This window comes from Xiphias gladius, chromosome 15, assembly GCF_016859285.1.
Source record: "Xiphias gladius isolate SHS-SW01 ecotype Sanya breed wild chromosome 15, ASM1685928v1, whole genome shotgun sequence".
Classification (NCBI taxonomy): Eukaryota; Metazoa; Chordata; class Actinopteri; order Istiophoriformes; family Xiphiidae; genus Xiphias; species Xiphias gladius.
This window is the reverse complement of record NC_053414.1, coordinates 6,773,303-6,798,066: the sequence shown is the minus strand read 5'-3', so window position 1 is coordinate 6,798,066 and position 24,764 is coordinate 6,773,303. Positions and strand designations below refer to the sequence as shown.

At 43.1% G+C, this 24,764-nt stretch overlaps 1 protein-coding gene across 1 annotated transcript in view; it reads right to left on the bottom strand.

Annotated features, from left to right (window-relative positions):
- mgat3b (beta-1,4-mannosyl-glycoprotein 4-beta-N-acetylglucosaminyltransferase b) overlaps positions 1-13,354 on the bottom strand; it is a 59,177-nt gene extending 45,823 nt beyond the window's left edge. Inside the window, exon 1 of the mRNA XM_040144775.1 lies at positions 13,179-13,354. The gene's annotated coding sequence lies outside the window, so the exon portion shown is untranslated. The remainder of the gene's footprint in view (positions 1-13,178) is intronic.
- Between the last annotated feature and the right edge of the window lie 11,410 nt (positions 13,355-24,764).

The window sequence follows — 24,764 nt, the reverse complement described above, 5'->3', positions numbered from 1 at the left end:
ATTTTAATTCGGTTTAATGACCATTACCTGCAAACCTAATGGCATTCCAATGCGCCTCAGCTGTGCCGCGTTCAGGGCTTATTAGAAAATGTTGTCGTGGTAACACGGTAAAATAAGATGGTGACAACTGTAAACATTATACCCGCTAAACATCAGCATTGTCACTGTGAGCATGTTAGCATCCAGCTCAACCTACTGCTGTACCTAAATACAGCCTCACAGAACCGCTAGCATGGCTAACATTTTGTTGCTATACTATTTATTCCACTGTATTTATTTGAAAGATCTGTTTACTGGTACTTTCCATAGTGAAATGTTCACCCATAGCGTAAGAAGATCCAATAATTCGGATAAATTTTTCAAGACTAAACTACCCAACAGTATGTAAAATGTTAAATCAACTCCATCTCAACCAACAACATCATTACCATCTTTAAAATGCTGCTTACATGTGAATACAGCAGCAACATCATAATCCAATGTTAAACCATAAAATATTTTTTTTTTTTTAAATTGTGAATGCTTCATTTTACATTTCCTCAAAAATGATAAGGAACTACAGACTGTTCCATTGGTGCGTTCCCAGACAATTAACTCTAATTAAGCGCTAGTCATTTGGTTGGTCCAGAGCAGGTCAGGTGAACATGCAAAAAATGCAAAATTTGTCTACAGGGAGACATACAAGACATGCAAGAGCCGTCTGCCTGTACGGACAGGAAGACAGCAGCGCTGATAAATGTGAGCTGGCTGGTGCTTGCAGAGAGTGACCTAGATGCTACAAGAACACAAAAGGTCCAAAACACACCTGATCTCTCGCATGACCTTTCTTTACAGTCCATCCTCGCTTAGCGCCTGCCAGACAATAGCTGCGGCCCAGTCGCATCTATTCATCTCTCCCTTGTCTTCCAGGTTATCTGCGACAGAGAAACAGTAACCAGTGGGATCGGCGTCTGCTTATACAACCTTTACAGAACAATGAACCGGCAGTGGAGTGAAACGTGGAGCGGATACACCGCGTGCAGTATTTGACTACGGGGCAGGGAGGGCAGTGAGGCGCGCAGCGCTTAAACGGCGCGGGGCTTCTCGTTATGCCGGCAACACACAGGGTGGCTTAAACTCCAAAACAAGGGAGAGAAGATTCGGTACGCGGTGACTGACAATCACGCGTTAACCAGCTGCAAAATCTACAGAATTTGCAAAACAACAATTAGAGGTAGCACCAACCCAGATCTGACTATTTCAACCTCTATTTTTACACTGACATTTGGGAATTTGTTTTTCTGTACATCACTCTGAGATACCGATGTGCAGGTTTTAGAGGTCAGAGGTCAGGGACGGGCAGCAGCACTGGCTTAGCGCTTATCTCATCATCATCAAACTGTGGTGGGAACTGAACCTGTGATCTTGTGAGACGCTGCGTTGGACCACCAGTCCACCCGGCTGCTCTACGCCAGGATCTGCGCAGGTGCGCGTTATTCATTTTAAAACAAAAAGGACCATGACGGCTCTGTCACGCGCGCCCCCACTGACACAGAAGCCAATAATGATACGCGACTGACTATGTTGGCGACTCGATGATGCCGTGGGTACGCGGCGAGGTGTGATATGATGAATATTCCCACATCTCACCGTCCTTATTAAAATGCATCATTCATTCACTCCTCTTTCAAACACACACACACACACACACACACAAGCTCCTTCATTCTTGGTTTATAGACTAAAAATTTTAATATGCAACTCAAATTCTTATAAAAAGCATCAGAGTCTTTCATCTACTGGAGGATTTCAAGTACATTTAAGAGTTATTATTGACCATGTGGTGGAAAACGGACAACCCTGATGATGATAAGATGATGGTGATGGTGATGATCTAGAGCATTTCCTCACATAATTACTACAAATTAAAAATCTCTTACACAGCAAGTATTAATAATGTCTAACTAAATATCGATCCTCCAGTCTGATCCTGATCCCCTGCAGCCAAGCGGACAACGCTCAGTCCCTTCCCAGCATGCCACAAAGGAGAAGTGTTAATGCGTTAACAAAGCTACCAGTCTCCCTCTTCAGTCCCAGCATTTTTAAGTGGAGACAGCTGAATGTGACATTGAAACTGAACCCAACCCTGGCAAACACGCAGAAAAGACTTTTAAATTTGGTTCTATGTCAACTGACTCTTGTTATGCAGAGCATCGTGTCGCCCTCGGCGACTCATCTACCGTCGGCTGTGAGAAAAACCGCGGCCTCGGTACGGTTTAACATCCGGTGCCGTCTGCGTGTACGTCTGCTGATGAAAGAATTCAAGATGAACCCACTATTGTACAGACATAGGTCACTTGAAATAAGAGCATTAGTGCGTGCGAAACAGTGCGGAATCCCTCCAGCAGTGGGTTTTGTCATTTATTTCAGCTCGGCCCTGCATAGCACTGAGAGTAAAGCCAAGAATGAAAACTTGTGGTGCGTGTTTGTCGACGTGTATGTCCCGCCACTCTCCTGCTAGCTCACTACAGTGTGTTCCAATCATATACCTGCTTTAAGCCATCCCAACACCCCCCCCCACGGAAAGATATGTGGGGGACCGCCGTCTAACATGCTGCCTGAAATCTTTGCATTGCATTACGTGTTTTGTGGAACTAGGTGATTTAATTTAATCACACTTTAAATCATTAAAAAAGTAAAAGTATTGTATCCTAACCAGAGCTGAATCTATTCATATCAAACCAGCTTTGAATCATAGCGTACTGTATTTCATTGTATTGATAAATCTAAATGTATTATTTTTATAATCAGAACATGGACTGTATATAGATACATAGAGACTTGTGTTAGTGGGAGAATACACACCTCTACTGTTTACCTTCGTGTCTAATGATGGATGGTTTACAGCTGCATGCGTGTTGACGTAATGACACTATGGGCCCTTTAAGTAGGGGCTGTTGATAATGTCCAAGTGTTGAATGAATGGTGGAGCTGATAGAGGTATTCATGTGCATACAGTTGATCAAGGGTGTGTCTATGTACCTTTATGGCCGACTGTGGGAGTGGAGATGAAAAATGCATGCATGAGTTATGACAGAACCGCGCCTGTATGTGGCCTTTTAAATATGGAGCTGATCTGATTAAAAAAAAAAAAAAAAAGCTAAAAAGTGTCATAACAGTGAAAAAACAAAATGTCTCTTCTGTCCTAGAGCCCAGGGAGACATCATCAAAATGTCTGGCCTGTTTGTTTTATCCAACCAACAGTCCAAAGGTATTCAATTGACTAGACTAATATAAAAAAAAAAAGAGAAGAGCAACAATTCTTCGCATTGGAGAAGCTGGAACTGGCCAGTGTATCAGAATCAATTACCCGAGGAATCGACTAAACGTTTTGGCAACTCATTATTCCCACTTTTGTCCGTACGCATTGTTTTAGTCGTGAATCTGCGCAGGGTTTTATGCATCTTGGCTAATGTGTCCGTGCGTAACTACAGCCGTGGAATACAAAGCACCGCACTGCTATCAAGGCCCCCCCCCCCCCGCCCGCCCGGCTGCTGCCTGGTGGACAGGAGTTTGGGGACGCACAGCCAATAAACAGTGTAATCAAGTGGGAGGGAATCCACTGAGATTCAACAAGGAGAACAGGAGGATACAACACACAAATAGACACAGTCAAATTCTCAGCATTATATAATTAGATCCAGGAGCAGGGTCTTTCGGGAGAGAACACAGTGTAGCAACCAGCCTAAAAGAGGGGCTTTCCTGGGCAACCTGAGGTGAAGCAGAGCTCTTTCAGTTTTTCTAGCCTCCAAAGGCAGTGTGTGTGTGTGTGTGTGTGTGTGTGTGTGTGTGTGTGTGTGTGTGTGTGTGTGTGTGTGTGCGTGCGTGTGCGTGCGCGCACACATTCAGCAGGCACTGGGCCACTTTCCCAGATGAGATTCTCTGCTGGAGGATAATCCTGATGAAAATGTCTTTCCTCTCCCTCTCTCGTTCTCCCCATCCATTCCATCCATCCACAGACTAACAGTTAGCCGGCCACCCTCGCTCGCTCTCTCTCCCACCTTTGTTCACATCTCACCTCCCTCGCACTTCCAATGACAGACTCCTCATTGACGTAAGTATCTCTCGACAGCTAACGGGGAAAAATAACGCGATGACTGTGCATCACTGTCGTCCTTATAAAACATGCCAAACAGCTGAGCTGCTTTTGTTGTTTAAAATGAATCATATTCATGCCCCCGACCTCCTCCTCCTCCTCCTCCTCTCTCCTGTCTGTAGCTCTTGCCTTGGCCTCCACTGATCTTTCCAGATTATTAGTCTCTCTTTTTTCTGTTCACCCTTCCTTCCTTCTTTAGCACATACTCGAGCGCATGTTGTCAAAGAGATAATCCTGGTAAAATGACAATCTCAAATAAACAGTGCGAGCGTCGCCTGCTATTTGAAGGCAGTCTTTTCAGAGTCATTTCCGGGATGAAGCGAAGGCTCGCGGGAGGCAGAAGTGCCTCAAAAGTTTGTGTGTTTGATGAAGACAAACTTTAAGTCAACAGCAGTTGCACATAAAAAAAAACCCAAAAAACAAACAAACAAAGGGAAATAATCCGCTCAGTGTTTTCTAGTATCTTCTGCAGTGTCAAACTGACCTCTCTCCCGCTGCTTCCTCTTTCTAGTTTTCACAATATCAAAATAGATAAATAAGAGGAAAAGTATCTCCGGATTTGGCACTGAACAGCATTTGCAAATAACTGTTTGCTCAAGCCAACTTTGAGCATTAGATTTACGGCATGACATTTACAAACACCGTTTCAAAATCATTTTCTGACGTTTCAGCGTGAAGTGGGGTCTAACAACACTAACTATGAACCCTTGGCGTTTTTGCTGTTTTTACTTCCCTTTATTTACAGACTTATGGCATAGAAATGTTGGAATTTGAGGGCACTCTTGATGTTATGAGTCAAAAAAAAAATAAAAATAAATAAATAAGGTACAATTTCGTGCCATCTGCACTTGTGTTTTTATCCTGTATATCCAAAGTTCACACGGTGGAAATATATATCCAAATGTGAATAGGTAGAGAAGCATGTCAGTGTTGACGTTCTATAAGGTGTAGGCAAAGCAAATATCAGCCGTAGCGTGACCGCATGTAAAAGCAATGGAAACACGCAAATGGGCACCCATTTTCCAAGGGCGGTGCAAACTGAAGTGAAGAAGGGGTGTGAGCGGAAAATGTTTCAACTTGAGCAACACACTTAGCCCGGGGAGCTTTATGAACATATTTCAGAAATGTACAGAGATGAGAGGAAAAAGTTGAGAAACTGGAAGGAAATAAAAAACAGAAAGAACCGGTGTTTCTGTGAGTTCTGAGATGAGTCAGAATTTATAGTTGCATAATATAGATCCTGTAAAATAAAAAAAAGGAAGTTTTCATTTTTCACCCTTATAGTTTTGCTTTTTGGGACCAATAATTCACACTGAGGTTCCCATCATGTTTTGGTCGATGTAAACAAGTTACTGGGGAGTCAGCGAGTGAGCTTTGGATTGAACTCGAGCCCCATTTTGTGAACCTATATTCCTCTATTTTGTGGCAAATCTGCCAAATTGAACGTCATGCTGAAAGCTCCGTTCGCTTCTCGCGGTTCCTTTTTGCGCCACTGTAACCACGCAGACAGAAAAATCAACTCAAATAATGTTGACACTGAAGAACACTTTAAGCACCTTAAAACACAGCACTTTAAATTTGGATATTATGAGGCAATCTCTGAACCTATACAGTATGTGCACACTGGGGATTAAAAAGAACCTGTTATCCCTGGATGTCAGTGGTAAAAATATGACATCTGCACATTTCTATTTTTTATGTTCTGGGTTGGAAGGAATGAAATAACTTTGCTAAAATGCTCTTTAAAACAATGGCTCTATGTAAAAAGGACGTCTAAAAAGTTTACCTTTCAGCAAAACTGAATCCAGTTTTAACCTAGATGAATACATGACCAGCAAATGAGCAAAACTGTACTTCGCAGGCACTCGATATTTATTTATGAATTGTTGTCTTCTGCATAGCACAAACAAAAACCATCTGGTACTCCAAACCAACTGAAACGGCCAGAGAAATATCTGCATATTCATCTTTGGCCAAGACCTGACTCACGGTACATTTCCGACTGTCATAAGGCACCCGCTATAAATTAGGCAAAGGTGGTACGTTCCAGCACTCGATAAACACACGTGCTTGGTATAGCACAGGGCAGCCCCGCTTTCTCTCCTTGCTAGGTGGGCCCCCCGAGGTCCCCACGGCGGGACATGACTGTAAGGTGACACTGAGGTGACCAAGAGAGGAAAGGAAAGGAAAGAGAGTGGGCGAGAGAGGAACAAGGGTACTCAGAGAAAGGGAGCTAGAGCGAGAGAGAGAGAGAGAGAGAGAGACATCCTCAAGGACAGACAACTTCTATTTTGGCCCGGTGGTGAACTCAACTTGGCTGTCAGACAGGGGGGGGGGCATGGAGTGAGAAACAGCCTTATTTAGAAAACGGGAGCACCCTCCAAAACAGCGAGAGGGGAAGGACAGAAAGGAGGGAGAAAAGCAGAAGTAAAGAACAAGTGAGGGAAGGACAAGGTTGCGATGACGGTCCTTGGAAGAGTCGGTCCTGTCCGTGGAAAACAGCACCAGCGTGGGGAGTCCTTTTCGCCCCCCACCCCACCCCAGCCCACCCCACATAACATAAAGCCCAGCCACACTCTTTGACCCGCCGGAAAACAAATCCATACTTCATCATCACGACGACTGTCCCCTCAAGACCCTGCCTGAGAGACGGACTGTGTTTGTATATGCGATGTGTCTGAGAGGCTACGGAGTGGTTATTGAGTGGGACTAACACTGCATTGGAAGTCCGTGCTTTATGTAGACTACAATAGGGCCAATCTCTCACAGTGAGCCCTCTGGGATCTTGGGATGAGAAGGTTTTTTGTCAAACATTATTTAAATAGTTCATAAAATATAAATATAATATTTTTCAGACACTTCAACTTCTGTGTTGACAAAATAAATAAATAAAATAAAAACTTAAAATCGGTATCAACATATCAAAGGAGGACTGCGAGATGTGGTTGAAAGCTGGGGAAAGATAGTAAACGGCACTGAGTAAAGCCTGTTTTGCAAAAGTATATTTAATCAGTTTAGAAAATGTATTTTCAAAAAACCTCCAATACTAAATGTAAACAAATCTCCCTAAAGTCCTACTTTAGTAACTGGGACCATGAGTTGAGGTTCAGTAGTTTAGGACTATAATCTAAATTTTTCTTTTTAAATCTTCCAATATTGGATGTACTATACATTATAATCAGAAATTATACTGTGGGGGGGGGGGGATCTGGCTTTCAGATGGATTTAAAAATAACAGAAAAAACAAATTTAAAAAAAAACTACTAAAAATGTATCGGTACATTGATAAGATGAAAACCTAGAAATATAAATGCACTGCCCAGCTCTAACGCAGCTGCACAGGCTCACTGTGTCATCAGGCATTAAAATGTCTTTCATCAGCTCAGCCTGTCGTCAACCGAAAGCAGAATTAATGACCCAAGTTTCCTGCTTAGAAATCCGGTTTGTATAAAGAGGCACTGCTGCCAAGTGACTAGAGGCCAACGTCACTGTACCTGGCTGTCAAGAAACACTTCTGACACCTGTTACGTTTTCTTTGCATTAGATCCCTTGCTCGGGGCCACGTCTCGCGCAGCAAAAATGTGATGCCGTATGATTGTGCACCCAAAAAAAACAAAAAACAAAACACCAGCTTCACAGTCTGCAGTAAAACATGTGAGCTTTCAGAGTCAAAGTAGAACACCAGAGCGCTACCTTTCATCTGCCGAGCTCAGGGACGATATTTTTATCTCTGCAGCTAGTCAGGCGACAGCAGGTTAGTGACGGGGAAAATTCTGAGCTGCTCGTGCATCGAGCCATCAAACGCCTCCGACCGACTAATGAGGGCTCTGAACACTGAACCCCAAGGCAACGGGTGGGGGGGGGGGCTAGAAAATGTGGGTTTTCTGAGACCCCTTTCCTTCTTTTTCCCCGCCTCCATCCAGCTGTGTGTTGTCTTTAAACGCAACACAGGATCTGCAGCATGCGTGGGCAGAGGGGTGCTCTTGATGCAGATATGTGCTGGGTATTTTAATGCACGTATACGAGATGTGTAGGCAGAGAAAAACAAATGGAAAACTTTACTGGAAGACCCAGAAGTCAAGTGAAATTATAAACACGCACTGCACGAAATAGATATCAAAAAAAGAAAGATGTACGGGTATGTCTGACTCTCTCTCTCCAGGAACAGCATGAGCACAGCCAGGAGCCTAGCAGTGTGTGTGTGTGTGTGTGTGTGTGTGTGTGTATCTACAGATGCCAGATCAGAGGCGGAACACAGCTTAATTCCCCAGCAGCAGCAGCAGCAGCAGGCTGTGCTCGGCCGTACGTAACCTGTTGGTGGGGTTAGCATGGCGCTGTTTGGACATCCTGGGATCCTGGGACGACCCTGCCTGCGCTGCAGAGACCGACCACACACACACACTCACACACGCAGACACACACAAACACAGCGGTAATGATGCACGTAGAGACTGGCTCTACTGTATGATCCAGGTCAACAGCAAAACAACAGACAATGAGGCACACAGGAGTAAAAAGAGGAAATCAGGAGGGAAAATGCTTAAAAACGGATTATTGTCAAGTGTCTCTTATGTTGCTTCTGTTTTTCTCTCCTTTCACTCTCTGCTGAGCTATGTCTTGTAATTACTTTAGCGCTCACCAGGGTTTTGCCTGTGTGTCTCGGCAGTGAAAACATCCCTTTGTCCCACTGACTTCCAGTGGAATAAAGAGCATATTAATTCCAAAGACCGCCGCAGGCAGGAAGTAACACTAGCTGCCGGGACAAATACAGGCTCCCACATCATTCAGCGTCGCTAAGCCTTTGCTCTAATTTCTCCATTCGGCACCTCACAGTGTGGAGATGCAGGTGATGTACAGTTGCTGTAACTGTGAGCCATCTGTCCTTTGCATTTACCTAAAGATTATTCTGCCGCTGCTCCATTTTAAGCTCGCTCAGCAGCTAGAGCTGAACAAGTAAATGTAACCAGGATCCATTTGTGTTCTTGCACAGCTGCTGCTTCAGTCCACAATCTTTCTGCAGGAAGCCAGATATTAGGAAAATCTGTTTCCTGAGAGCAAACTAGTTTCAGTTCACTGTTAGATTACAGTTTAATAAAATGTTAAGAAGAAGCAGAGACAACAACCACACCCCTGCAACGGTTTACACTGAAATCTTTGGTTGATTTCAGTTATTAAAAATCCTTGTTTTGTCATCTTTGTTCTTTTCCAAGTAGCAGTCTGCAAAAATAATTCAACGGAGGTTGTAAAAGACACCTAAATATATCTTTTCTAGCCTTTTCATGGAGGACAGGTTTACTTTGTTGCGTTTTTGCATTTTTCTTTTTACATCCTCTCTGGCCCCCTTTCCAACAAACCACAGTTTATAAACAAATGTGAACGATCCCCTGGTGGCCTCCGTAATTTGACTGGGAAATGACTTTGACTACGCAGAAAACCGTCTTTTCTGCCCCTTGCTGTCCTTCACTGGTGTTCACACACTGCAGCATATCAGATGTCTGTATCCATCTGCTTATAACAACAAGGCTGGTTTGTTGCAATTTCCTGCAGACTTGCATTCTCACTTCATACAAAATGCAATACGTTTGACTTGGAAAAGACCGAGGCCTCCATTTGTTAAATGGCGCTTTTTTTGGCTACCCAAATCAAAGTAAAAGGAATACATTCTCCAGGCTACAAAACAAGACATTCTTGATCTGATCGCCACCTGTGAGTTTGAAATCAGTCGGCTACGATTACAACAAGTTGGACCATTGGGTGGCTCACAGCTAACATCTGATTTCCTAAAAAAAAGGACAATATTTTAGTGGGAAAGTCTACAAAACAGGATGCCGTGGAAGGGGAAGAGGCTGCCGAACTCTGCGTACCGATATCACCTTTGGCAATATTAACCGCCAGCCACTCTGCGCCGCCAGCAAAGCCATTTGTTTTGGCCTTGCAACTTGAGTCGCAGGCAGTGAAATGAGGCAGCACCATAATGACAGAGCTGACTGAGAGGAAGAAAGGAAAAAGAACGGATGAGTGGAAAAGGCTGTGCATCGATGAAACACCTAGACAGGTGTAGATCTGACAGTTTGACAGTTTAATTGATATAAAAAGTGGTATGGGGAAATGTATTGATCGTTTTACTAGCAATCATTTCCTTTTTTCCACATGAATTCTTCTTATTATCATCTTATTATTAGATATGTTGACAGGGTATTTGCCAACTTCCCGTGCTTGAAAAGTTGAGTGAGAAACTGCATCCACTGCTAACTAGACACCAAAATTTACTCTGCGCCTGTTAAAAATACAAAAATATTAGAACTAAATATGATCAAAGTTTTAAAAAAGCTTTAGAGTTCTAGACATTATGACCCTGCCTGGTGATGAAAACTTCTTTTTCTCTCATTATTAGGGAAAGACAGAAACCGTGCAGGACGAGCAGCTGAGTTCGTCGTCTGCCGCCACAAGGAAAGACAGACAGGTGCCATACAATGCGTGAGGTTGTATCTACCGTTCTTAAAAGGAATACTTTGACATTTTGGGAACTAAACTTATTTGCTTTCCTGTCGAGAGTTACAGTACAAAACTGAAATGTAAAAAAACGACAACTAACTATCCAACATGGGGGGGGGGTTTCCAGACCATTCCTTGGTAGGGACTCCAAAAAAAAGTTACTGGTCCCAGCCAAGATGCAGTCTGGTACCTAACTCTCCATAAAATGGCAAATTGTAGCTTTACACTTTGTTTTTGGACAGATTAAAGCAAACAAAATGTGTTAATGAGCTTCAGAGGTGCTGGTAGGTGACATTTGTGTTGCCTTCGGACAGAACAAGGCTAGCAGTGCCCCACTTGTTTTTTTTGCTAAGCTAAGCGGCTGCTGATTGCGGCTACATATTTAGCAGACATAAAAGTGGTATCAAGCTTCTCGTCTAACACTCAGCAAGAAAGCAAATAAGCATGTGGGACAGACACATCCTCACCCGTTTGCATTATACTTTGCAGCACGTACGTATTTACATGTCACGCCGATAAAGCAAAGTGAAGTGATACTGAGAGTTGGAGAGAGGTGAAGAAATCACGGGACTGTGTTCTTAATCAAATCTGGCAAAAGAGGTGAGCTTCAGCTGTGGGGCTCTGGTGGATCTCCGTCCGAGCACTCTCAGACAGATGACTGGATAACACCCTGCCATCCCTCCATCCCTCCCTCCAGCCTAAACAGTCCCCGTTCCCTCTATTCTCCTTCCTTGGTTTTTTTTAGTTCCCGCCTCTGTATCCATCTATTCCCCGTCTGTACATTTCACTCCTTCCAGTCTGAGCCGTGGTGCAGCTATACATTCACCTCACTTACTGTTGATCCTGCTGCTATCTGATTAACACACACAATGTGCACGTTAAGGTGTGACGGCTGTGTCAACTCCGCATGTGGAATCCGAAACCCATAAAATCCCTTGGAAACATTTTCTGTTTCTTGCTCTCCTACACAGATCTCCCTTGGAGCAACCTCAGATTCTCAAATAATTACCTCTACCTGACGTGCATCCTTAAAAACCTGCATTCATCCTGAGGGGAAGGAGACTGAGCGACGCTCGTCCGCGAATCCCCGCTTCACACTTTCACACCTGGGAACTGCCAGGTACGGCTACAGTCTGCTACTGTTGCACCGCTGAGCCACTCTAACGGAGTTATTGCTGATGAATTGCCTTGCTCAAGGGCAACGTGTCGAGGGAAAGAGAGGCGCTCATGTTTACTGTCCGCGGACAGATTTTTCCAGTGCGTTTCTCCACAGTCACAATCTTCATCTGTCTCTCTTCAGCCTCCAGCCTCCTTCCACTGCCCCCTCGTTCATTTGCACTTAACTGTCTATAAGGGCTCAGCTTACTCAGGCCCCTATACATACACTCAAACCCATATGGGGCCCTGGATCAATACCTGACCCCCAAGCAGCGGACCCACCAGGCCCACTCTCCTGGGAAATTAGAAATGGATTCAGTGGGCGATTGTGTTGGGGCTTGGTTTGACTAGACGGGAGATGAAAATGGGTTTTGTCAGCGAGGCCGGCGGCCCTATGCATACAGAAGACAGTCGCCTCGGGCAGGGTGATTCAGACGCAGCGAGGTGACGTGTAGCTGGGCTTTCCTCTGAGCCGCAAGATGTAGCAGTGACAGGGCTGAACGCTGCCATCAGTTCAGGTGTCGAGGGTGTTGGGGGGCCGCGGGGGTGCGAAAATGAAGCCTGGAGAACATGTCTACACTAGTGGACACTTAAAAGTCATTTATAATACCGTACATTCACTCGAGGGCTGGCAGCCAAAATGGGACACGAGCCCAAAATCCACTGTCCACAATTTGGAAACATGAAGACGAAATTGTTTTGAATGTGGGGTATAAGCTTGGCCTAAAGTCCTTTACTGTTCCAGGTCATGAACATATGACGACACAGTGGGTTAGTTATTTATGTCGTCATCTTGAGGGGTAATTGTGTCTCTCTGTGGTCATTTTGACCTGCCTTGTGGTTACCTCTGTCTCTCTTTGTAGCCGTTTTACATCTTCGTGGAGTCATTGTGTGTTGTGCCCGTTTTGCCTCTCTTTGGCCACTCTGCGCCTCGTCCTGTGACATTTTGCCCCAGACCCCTTGAGCCCCCGGGCCCGTGCGCCCAACATGCCTGTTCAGTAATCCACCCGTGGTCCAGGAAGACACACTCTGTTATTAAAACCAAATCTCACATGTCCAGGACCCAAAAACCACAACGGAGCAGAATCTGACTCGTATGAGAAGACGTAAGCTACACTCCTCAATATATCTCCCTTCTGACCAGTAGCAAAGGGCCATCTGCTCATTTCAACCATCTGCTTTGAAAAGCAACTTCATCAACATCACACGCACACACACACACACGCACGCACCCCCTTACATTGCAGCTTTATACTGTAAGTGCAATGGCAAGGGTCTTCACGTCACAAGCCTTCCTGCGCCCCCTCCGCTCCCCCTCCCTAACCTCCATATCAAGGAATTAAAAAAAGAAAACACACACACACACACACACCAGAGCATCTCCTCTTACCCATCTGTGCCTGTGTCGGATATTTCAGAGGTTCATGGTGGATGACAGCCCTGCTGATCTGAGTCTAGTCTGGTAGTTTTGGTGCAGAAGCCGCGATGCCGTCGCATTGGTGATGCTGGAGACTCGGTGATAACCGGGGGGCCGGGGTCTCTCTCTCCGTTTCTGCCTCGGCGGGGTTACTCTACAGTCATCTCCCAGCGCTCCCCCCACTCCCTCCCTCCCTCCCCCCCGCTTCTATCCGCCGGATCAGATGCGCTGGTGATCGTCCCGAGCGGGACCTACGGTGGATCCTGTCGGTCGTGGTGACGGGGCTCAGCCTCCTCTCCTGCCGCGGATGTTTATTCTCCGAAAGACCGAGCAGCAGCAGCAGCAGCAGCAGCAGCAGCTTTGTCCAGAGGAATATTCAAATAAGACCAAAAAAAAACAAAACAAAAAAACAGATGAGACGCCAAACACCGGGCTGCTCTGGAGCCGCGAATGAATGAGCCAAACGGTGCGGAAAGAGGATGGAGATGGAGAGATGGGGAGGGACACGGGGGTTGGCTGCGGGGGGCGATCGCCGCTGCTGTCCTATTCGCCGTTTTCTGTCGTGTTTACGAACCGCTGTCGTCTCCTCCCTCAGTCTCTCCTCTCTCTCTCTCCCAGCGATGCGTCTCCCTCTCTTCCGTCCTCCGCGCTGAGCTCTGCGCCCGGCGTGACGCCTTTTCCGCTCCTAAGAAAATAAGACCCCCCCCAAGCTCGCCTCTCTTTTACTTCCTTCTCATCATCATCTTCCCTCTCTCCCTCTCTAACGGGCAGGCTGCGAGGAGGCGGAGGTGGAGCCGTGTGTGGTTGTGTGTGTGGGTCTGAGGTTGGTGGGGGGGGGGGGCGCAAGTGAAAACCAAGGGGTTAGGAGGAGGAACCCCGCGAGAAGAGGGCTCCTCCCCGTTATGGTGCTTATCAGCGGCGGACGAGGGGCCGCCCATCATGTAGGAGGGAAATATAAAGCAGGAAATGTGTGTGTGTGTGTGTGGGGGGGGGTCGAACTTGTGCAGAGTCTCATGCAGAGAAGAATAATATTATTACTCCTAGCCTACTTCTCCTGTGATACTTCGAGAAGTCTCGGCCTTACCCCGAAATTTATGCAGCCCCAAACCAATTCTGCAGAACTGAAAGACATGACTGAGTCTGTGAGCAGAACCAGAGCCCCCATAAGGTTCTTCTGCTCACTGCACAACACCAAAAAAAAAAAGGTGCATTTAAAAATATAAAGAAATAACTACTTTTAGACATTTCCCATAGTGTTTATAAGAATGTGAAGAATGGCCTGAGGGTGGCGCCAGAGGACACCATGTTGTAACTTAAAGGAACAGTTAGAGATAGTTTGGGAACTACGCTCGGGCCCACCGTGTTCACTTCCTTACCGAGAGTTGGATGGGAAAAATCTGTTCGTTTTCAAGCCGGAGCCAGAGGGTGGTTAGTTTAGCTTGATTAGCGTAGCTAATAACAACGCTACATCTCGTCTATTGAATTAATGAAAAAGCCAAGGTGTAAAAGCGACAATTTTTGGTTTTAACGGGAGGGGATGGGCTAAACCACAAATTGCCATTTTTACACTTCGGTTATCGTACTGATTAAACAAACCAGATACAATGTGTTAGTGAGCTAACGGCTGGCGGGCAGATCTTCCCACCTGTTTCCCCCCCGTTTCCAGTCATTATACTAATCTAATCTAAACTGGCCGTTTACGCCAACTTCATATTTTTTATTCAATGCACCATTTAGCACATCTCACAACCGGTAACTGTAACAGACCCACGGATCTTCTCATTTAACTCTCTGCAAGAAAGCGAATCAGCGTATTTTCCAAATGGTCGACCTATTCCTTTAAACCAAAAGGGTTTCCAGATGTTCGCACCTTGTGATTCGTGTCACAGGACAACTCGATGGCACCTACGACGATGGCAGAGTAGGTCAAAAGAGGGTTAAAAATATTGTGCATGGTCCATATAGCACTACATACAGTATATCCATTAAATTTGGGTGTAAATACTTTGAAATACTTTGGCTGATGTGAGGCATCCATATTTGCCTTTTCAGGCACTAATAAGCACCAAGTCAGTATATCGGAGCTGTTTGGGGGGGGGGGGTTCAATCACAGTTGTAGTTACGACTTGGACATTGACATTAACGTGAACCATTTACAAGTCGGAAACTAGTCATCGCAGTAACTCTCATATGACAACTGCGGCACTGAACCCCGTACAGTGTACATTATAGGAAACCTATGACCCAACCTGTCCGGCTCAGCTCTACACTGAGTATTTACATGCAGAGTAGTACGTCAATTATGATCAGGTTAGTGGAGGTTCCTCAGATACTGTGTGTGTTTGTGCATGTAAAGACCATCAGAATCCTGGATAAAGCCTGACTTTGGTTTTAAAGGGACTCAAATTTACTATGTATAGTATTCTGATATGGTATATTCTGGCATATAAACACCTTATTCAGGCCTCTGATTACTATCTGAAAAATGTGCTGGTGCATCCATTTATGTAGCAGTTAGTCAGCAAAACAAAAATTCTGATGATAAATGATGTAAGGATGGTCTACATGGTGAAATGACAAGGAGAGTCTGACACTACTGATGTGGAGAATACATTATTTCGTTGCTCCCATCTTCCATTACAGATGATTAGAGGGAGAAGCCAAATCCATCGACGTGGTAAATACAGAATCCAGGCAGAAGCCAGCCTTGGCTCACCCTCAGTTGCTGAGTTTACTCAGTCGATCCAGAAATGACAAAATTCCTGGATGTGGAGAGTAAAAGACAGACCTACACCAGCACCACAGACAAATCGTGAGCCAGAATGTTACAGCCACGTTCACCAAGATATGAATAACCCTGTTGCTCTATGGTCCATGTAAACATCATCAAATCTGCTCAGATGCAGAATAACGCACAACACTGGGACACTGGATACATTGTCAGATTCCCTCGGCCTGTACTTAGTCAACACGATGACATAAAACAACCGCGTGAGCAAGATTTATAGCCTGGCTTAAACCTGTTAAACAAGGAGGAAGTACCAGACTGTTAGGTGACCGAAACGTATGTACCGTTAAGACGTACACAATGAAATCTGAGCATGGCCACATGACCTTGACACAAAGGGGAAAAACAATAACAAAACAAAACAAAAAAAAAAAAAAAAACAGGAAAAACCAGAATCAATGCTGACCTAAATTTTTAAAACAAAGATGTCAGATGTGTGCTATGTTCATCCTCTGGGCACCAATGATATCTGTATCCGAATTTCAAGGTAATCCATCTAATAATTAGAGACATTTCAAATCAAAACCAAAAATGTCAACATCAAAAAAGGAGAGGCGGGCGGGCGTACCGACTGCCTGCAATAACTAGGAGTTGTACTGCTAGAAAGACTCTCCCACTTGGTTTGATCAGCTAACCAATAGAACACTCAGAATGACATTATTTTGCATTTTTAATCTGAAATGATGCTTAATTCATGCTCAAATGTTCAGCCAATGGTAGAATTACTGAGGTAAAAAAGTACTGCGTGGAGAGAAATTGGCAGAGAATGTAAAAGTATGAAAAGTAAACTCATGATGAGAATTTCCTTTCAGTTGTAGTCAAAGATACAGTAATCTGTCATAACTTTTAAATTGTTGTTACATGTCTAACAATTCAAGACAAAGCTGTGCCCTACGGGACACTGCCTGTCGAGCCATGACCATAACTAGGGATCAAGCACAGATAATGTACTGTGCAGGAACAAACCGCATTTACTGTGAGGGAAAACTTCTTTGGAAGCCAAAAACATTCCTATTCGTCATGTTGGTTTATTTGTTCTCTAATGACACATTGTTTCTGTTGAAGTCGCAGCTCAAACCTGCGACATAGATTTTCTGATATAAAAACTAACACACAGTACACACTTGGAATGAGCTGTATGTGTGCGTAGACAAGCATGGGTATACGCATCAACACCCTTAAATATACGCTTGAGCACTCGACAGCCTGTTTCTCTTCCTTTCAATCTCATTACTTTTTTTTTTTTGTTTGTTAAGGCTGACTGAACTAGGGCACCTGTCTGATTTCCATCATATTTGAATGTACTGTATGTGGGACTTTATGTACATGTTACAACTAAGGCAAGGTATCAAACCTTAATAGCTTTTGCTACCAACCAACATGTTTCCATATATCAAAAATTGTAGCAAAGTACTAAAAGCTGGCTTTGACTGTCTCGTCAAATCTGTAATTTTACGTTACCTCTTTGTTTAGACAACTAAATAACCGAAGGTCTAATAAGACTACAAGCCTACAGCCAAGCTAGTGGCTCTCTGAGGCAGCAATGCTTTGAGCTAAACGCTAACAGGGAAAGCTAACATGCTGATGTTTAGCATGTATACAGTTTATCACGGTCACCATCTTAGTTTAGAACTTTCGCATGCTAACATTTGCTAATTACCACTGAACACAAAGCAAAGCTGAGGCTGACAGGTATGTCATTAGTTTTTGCAGGTAGTTTGTCAAAAACCAAAGTATTGGACATGTCAATCCATCCAATAGTTGTTGAGTTATTTAGATCTATACCAAAATGATGGAGTGATTTACCGACATTGCCATCCATAGAGCCTTATGACTACCATGGCCAACAAAAAAAAACAAAAAAACACGGACCAATAGAAACTTAAAATCAGGCAACAAATCAACACGTTTATTTCAATATGTTCAGTTTTCGCCTAGAGCCTCATCCACCAGCTGGATCATTTCAGAAAGCCTTCAGAACTCAGATGCTATGTCCTGGGAAGTTTCCCAGCTTTTGACAAGTTTATGGAAACTAACTTGTGTTTGCTAATGTTCCAGTGTGATGTTTGTCATAATTTGTACAGCACTGATGCTGTTACATCTACCACTGATTTGTTTTACAATGTGGCCCTTGCGTTAGGCTGTAAGCACTAACCCTATAAATAGATTGTACCTTTTTCATATTTACACATTTAACTCTTATCCGCTTTCATTGGACTAATAGGTGACGAATTATGAGGCATTTGACCTGTTGACTTTTTGTGGCACACAATTCGGTTGTCTTTTAGGCAAATGTATGTCCGATGAAATGCGCTCTGTAACTAACTCTTATATGACTGCGTTTGTGTCTGCAAATTGCTCTAACTGTTTCAGTCGAGTAACAGGTCACAGTTGGGTCACTTTTTCTCAGGTTCAGGGCCTGGATGGAGCTGTTCACTCATGTGAACAACAAGCCCAGGTGCTCATTATTTGGCAGCTGTGATACTGTTCAGACTTAAAACCACCTATGACCTACTTACTTTAAAAACGACTGTGTTCATGCAGTCACTCAGTGAAATTGAACGCCTCGGCTTGTTAGTTATCCAATAACTCCAGCAGGATGCTAGGCCTCCAGGAGTGTAACATCCTCCATATCTCATATCAGCCCGAGATCTTCAACCTCCATTTGTTCTCCCCCCTGAGAAGTCAGCAGCCATTGGAGGGAGGCTTAGAGACCCACATCTCACGCCACTTCTGCCTTTTATCAAATATTGATATCGGCCCCCTCAGCATCATCAAATGTGGCAGAAGTTTATATCCTTGACCGTAGGAGACTGTCTCATAAAGCAGGGTTATGAAGTTAGTTTTCGAAATATCTTCGGCCCCATCAAATCTGGAACATGGTTTGAAGTAAAAAGACTCCTCTAGGTTTTGCTCTCTCCCTCCCCCTGTATTTTTTTTTTCTGGGCATTTGAATATTCACACACCTCTGGTCAGCCACAGAAACAAAATTCTGAAGTAGATATGGAAGACCCTCCTTCAAAAATTATTTTGCACTATGACAGTTGTGAATTAACAGGCTAACATTTCAAACGGAGTGGTGTGCGTTACTTTTTTAACACATTTGGTATCGGACAGTCATAGCTATAGGGATACGTGATGTTGGTAGTCATATAGTAATTTTTCCACTTACTTCATAAAAGAATTTATTTCCATCAACGACTGATACTTGAATTCTGACTAACAGAGAAATACCAAAAAGCCAATTCTTCATCTATGATTACAATCTGACCATCCCACCGTCTGAATTGCTGATTTGCTCATTTAACTTCGTTTTTGAAAGCCATATCTGCAGGATTTTGTGGTTACTTCTTCCTGAAGGTCCTTGCCAGGAACCAAAGTAAGTAGAGGTTTAATTAACATCATAATTTTTTGTAAACATTGGGGATAAAATCAGCCGATGTTTTGATTTCCGATGAACAAAGAAACGCCACAATGCCGATTTTCGATCTGTAACTCAGATTCTTCAATAAAAAAAAAAAAATTAGCGTCCAGAAACAACTGATTGGACCTTTCATGGGCTGGAGCAAATTTAGAAGAAACAGAACACCATTGTACTATGTAAGAGATCAAATTTAAAACAATCATTGGACACTATCACAAAACAGCCAACTTCTGTCTCGACATATCAAATTCTACATGCTCAAAAGCCATAGTTCAAGAGAAAATGGAAAATTCTGCACTTTCAACATGGTTCTCATTTTCCTAGATGCATTAGTGTACACACACACACACACAGAATGTAAAATATTCAGGAAAAGAGCCTTCTCAGATGACACTGGTGATATGAGGGTTATGCAGGACTTTGATCCGAGTCCAGACAAACCGAACCATTACTGCTGGCTACAGATTTCACCTCTGCGACTACCAAGCTTCCCTCAGATAACATTCCACACTGATGGGCAGAAATTTGGAGCTGGAGACAGATCATCAGACTGAACTCAAGGCAAGGTTAGAGGGACATTGACATGTATGTGTGTGGATCAAGGGGCATCATATCTATGGTTTGGTTCTTACCTTTGAGAGAAAAAGGCAAAGGGAGCCAATATATGGCAATGTACTGTTAAGTCTAATCTAAACAAAACAAAACAAAATGTGGTGGGAAAAAGTAGTCTTGATCTGTAAATTTTATCTTAGTCAAAGTGTTTATGATTGAAAGGAAAGAAAAGATGCTCAGTGGCTTTTTTTTTTGCAGTTAGACGAGAAGAATGATATCACTGTTGTTTGTGTGCACAAAATATAAGGCTGGAGCAAGGAGACAGTTAGCTTAGCTTAGCATAAAGACTGAAAACAGGGAGACAGCTAGCCTGGCTCTAATCAAGGTAAAGAACCAAAAATCCATCAAACAGCATCTCAAGACTGCGACCTGAGGTGGTTTTATCACTTTTTGATAGACTCAGGATAGCCGTTTCTGGTGTTTGTGCTAAGCTAAGCGCGAAGTGACTCCAGCGTCATATTGAACAGACAAACATGAGCGTGATATCGATCTTCTCATCTAACTCTCTGAAAGAAAGCTTGAAAAGCCTGTTTCCTTAATTGTCAAACTATTCTGTAAACAAAATCTCAGAACAAGTTTTAAGAACTTTTTTCTAGGGAAATTCTTTATTTCTAAAACAGTTCTCATGACATGAAATTTCATTAACATACATTGTGGTGTATTCAAAGGTTTGAGATTCTTGCTGATTTGCACTTATAGCTTCCCGTTTTTACAAATTGTAACTGTCAAACATCAGTATATCTTGTGGATATTTCTCTCCAAGAAGTGCATGTCTGGAGTGAATGCTGCTCACAAACAAATGAATTAACAAAAAGAAAAAATAAGAATTGTGGGACATTTTCCTACTTTTATACATACTTCTGCCAATCTCTTCCTTTAAAAGCAAGTCACAAATTCCATAACAGTTCGTATTATGCAAGGTGCATGTAAAAAAAAAAAAAAAACTTCAGCAGTGGTGTTTAATCTCAGAGTTCATTACACTCAAAGCAAGAATTTACAGAAACTTGACATAATAAAAAAAAAAAAAAAAAAAAACCCCAGCAATTTCTCCTTTGCTACCAGAATAGTGGCGTACATGCTGTCACGCCTGCATCTGTATACAAACAAACACACCCACCCGCACTGCGCTCTCCTCCTCCACACAGATATTTCAGTTTGTGAGTTTAAATGATAGTCTTTTGTATTTACCTCTCACATATCCCTCTGCCCATCGTTTTCCTTTGCAGTCCGAGCAGTACACCCAGCGGCAACAGTCCGGCTCCAGGTAAATCACATCCTGTCTGCGGTGTCCCCGGTGGACTACTGCCCCCAGGTGACACTAACGAGCTCTGCCATTAACGCTGAGGGGAATCAGGTGAGTGTGGGCTGTGCAAACGTAGCAGTCCACACGCTTCCTTGATGACAAACTAAAGCGGATATGCCATTTCATCATTTGTGTTTACACCCTAAACACACTCAGCCAGTGCCAGGTCCATCCTGTAGCTGGCAACCTTTTAACTCCACTCCAGGGAATAATATTAAAAAAATATGAATCAGGGACATTAACTGCTTGTCTTCCTCCTTTTTTTCCCCAAATATATGTATCTGTTGACTCTGCAGAAAGAAAAAGTATCATGAATGCAAAGGTGTCTCACACAACATTAAATGTTGCCTGGGTGCTGCCAGCTTCAGGTTACAGCACGTTTGGTTTTTTTTTTTCAACCATTCGGGCACGCCGCTGCCAAAATCAAATTCAGTCTGAACCTGAAGGCACAGCCTGCTACTCGAGGAACCCCCTCTCGATGTGGTCTGTGAAGTATCTGGAAATCTAGCTCCACATTGCCATCTGATGGACTGGCTGAAAGGAATAGCCAAACACGTCAGAAGAGTGGCAATGGCACAGCGACCTCGTCACTGTATGAGATTTTCATTGGAGTTTTTCCTTCAGCGATGTTAAAACACGGCCACATGAGGCTCTCTGAGGATATAACTGATGATAATGGCTGATGCAAATACATGTCATCTTATTTAGTCTTTTAGTCTTCCAAAATACAGTGGTGGAAAGTGCATTGTCTCAAGGACTGTGTTTAAGTACTATTTCGAAGTATTCGTACTTTACATTACATATATATACGTGCCATACATTTTTTTTCTCCACCACATTTATTTGAGAGCAACAATTAACAGAGATCAAGCTTTCACATATGAAACGTGATCAGTTTCTAAATTATTGTGCACTTGCAGATTAAAGTCTCCAATGGTATATGAAGTACTTAAAATTAGCTTTACTTTGACCGGCGACTAGAAATAAATGCCACGTGTACAGTAATCCATCAGTAAGAACAATCCCATAACATAAAACCAACAGGGGGCCTTCTGTTGCCTAATGAGTGCCTTTATCTTTGATCATTAAAGGTACATTTGGCTGCTGATACTTCTGTACCTCCACTTAAGCAAATTGAATGCAGGACTTCTGTACTAGAGTATTTTCTACTTTGAGGTATTGCTACTTTTATCTAATTATTTAAGAGATCTGAATACTTCCTCCACCGCTGACCTGACCTGTCCTGTAACGCTGACTGGCCAGAACATGTTTTCAGTAAGTAAACTAGACCTGCTTTTTTGACAGAAAATCAGTAAGTTTCCTTTTGGTGAGGTGTGAGCCGACAATGTTACCACAGGATTTGAAGATAGAAACATCACTGCAGTGTTTCCATGTCCTCTTTCTTTTCTGTTTTACAATTTCATAACTTTTAACACAGTCTTGAACCGGATCTGTGCACCACAGTGACAGTTTGTTTGTTTTAAAACTTATACTGTTACAAAGACAAGTTCAATAAGATCACCCTGGTCCACACCTAGAGTGTAAATTCTCGCAGAAAGAAACAATGATTTCTAGAGCTGGTAGAGGTGAAAACTTTTACCAACTTCAGTCCTGTTTTGGGAGAAATTCTGAGGTAGATAGTTGTACAAGCAACATTTTACAACTTCAGAATTCTTTTTGGAATTTAGGATTTTTAAAACGAATCTTGTTTTAAGTCATATCCATCCATTATCTATGCCACGTATAACACATATATACAGATGCCAATTATTACTCACAGTTTAGAGGAAACTAGAGCTTCATGCTAAAGCTAATCTTATGATAAGCTATGACAAGCTTCTCCCCTCACTCTTGGAAAGAAAGCGAATAAGCTTAACTCAATTTAGGCCCTGATTGCCTCTTAACTAAATGTGAACTCGAGTCAGTTGGCAGACAAATCATCTTTTCAGAGCTAAAGAACTCAATCTAATGTTGACTTGTGGAGTTTTGTAATATCCATTCAACCTACATAATGTGAAAAAAAATGCATAATCTAAATTCACTTTGCCTGTGTTTGGCTGATTGAGACTGAAGCCTTGTGATTTGAATAAAAAAAAAGTAAATGTGTTAAATCTTCAGCCCTGGAACACAGCCCGGAGTTGTCAACATCCAAGGCCACGCCGCTTACGTTAAGCCCACCCTGGGACCATCTATCACAACACAGAAGGTCACGTTCTACAGTACACAGTATGTTTCTAGAATACAATTTACTTCAGCAAGGCACTACTGTTTATCTCCAGGCATGCAGCAAATTCATATCATACATTAAAATCAAACATAACGTACACACAGAATACACAGTGACTGATAAATCATTCGCATCACAGCCAGAGGACTTACAAGCGTGTATAAAGATACTTACTGACAGGGAGGAGCAAGAGGCTACAAGCAAAGTGCAGTGATGGTGGCAGCTGGGTTCAACCTCTCATTTACCTTGGAATTTTCATTTCCATCCATTTTCTACAAGGAGCAATAAAGTTAATTGAACCCACTTTTCAAGAATTAGGTCATGGCCTAAGCAGGATGAAAACACCCATTACCCCTAAAATGAGCAATTAGCAACATGACCCGTGTCTGCTTTGATACTAAACAACACTCTGTTACAGTATAGCTCCAACTGGTGATTTGAGGGCTCAATGTGAAATGATTTTTCATCCAGTCGATTTGGGGAATGAAATTGACTCTAGAATTCCATGAGAAAGGGATTATGGAAAGAAAACTGGATGGTGACTGGCTGCAATAGGATTCATTTATAAAAAAAAAAAAATCTTTCTATTCCCACAGATGAACACACGGGCAAAAAGCAGACAACGCAATATCATATTGAGATATCTGCAAGTCTAACAGCTGGAAAATGTTCAGCTATTTTTATCACAAAGGAGAGACACTGGTATCTCAACCTCCTTTCAGTGGTGTAGGAGGCTAAGATACTGCACTACAGAGCGCCATGCAGTTACAGACTGCGTATTTGCATGTCTGTCATTGGTTAGTTTGAGTGAAAGCGTCTGAAACGTTCCTCAAATGGAAAATCCCCGTCTTCTTTCTTGAAAGTAATTCCGGAAAACAGGAAATCCCTTTGAGTGGGAGAATTTAATGATGCAGGTAGAGGGAAAGCGGTAAACTGAAAAGTTTCATTAGAAAAATACTGGTATACTGTCCAGAAATACAATGAACATCAAAAACTGATATCCAACAGTGTAAGATAAAAAGTTGGTGAACTTATTAGTTAAAAATTTCATGTTAGCTAGTAAGTAATGATTCTTGCTGTGGTGGTTCTGAGATCATGGTGGCAACATGGGAAAGAAAAACCAAAGTGAGTGATGGCTCCATTTGCTCCAACAACCTCTCAGCTCCTCCTGTAGACCCCCCCCCCCACCATACGATGGGCGATTA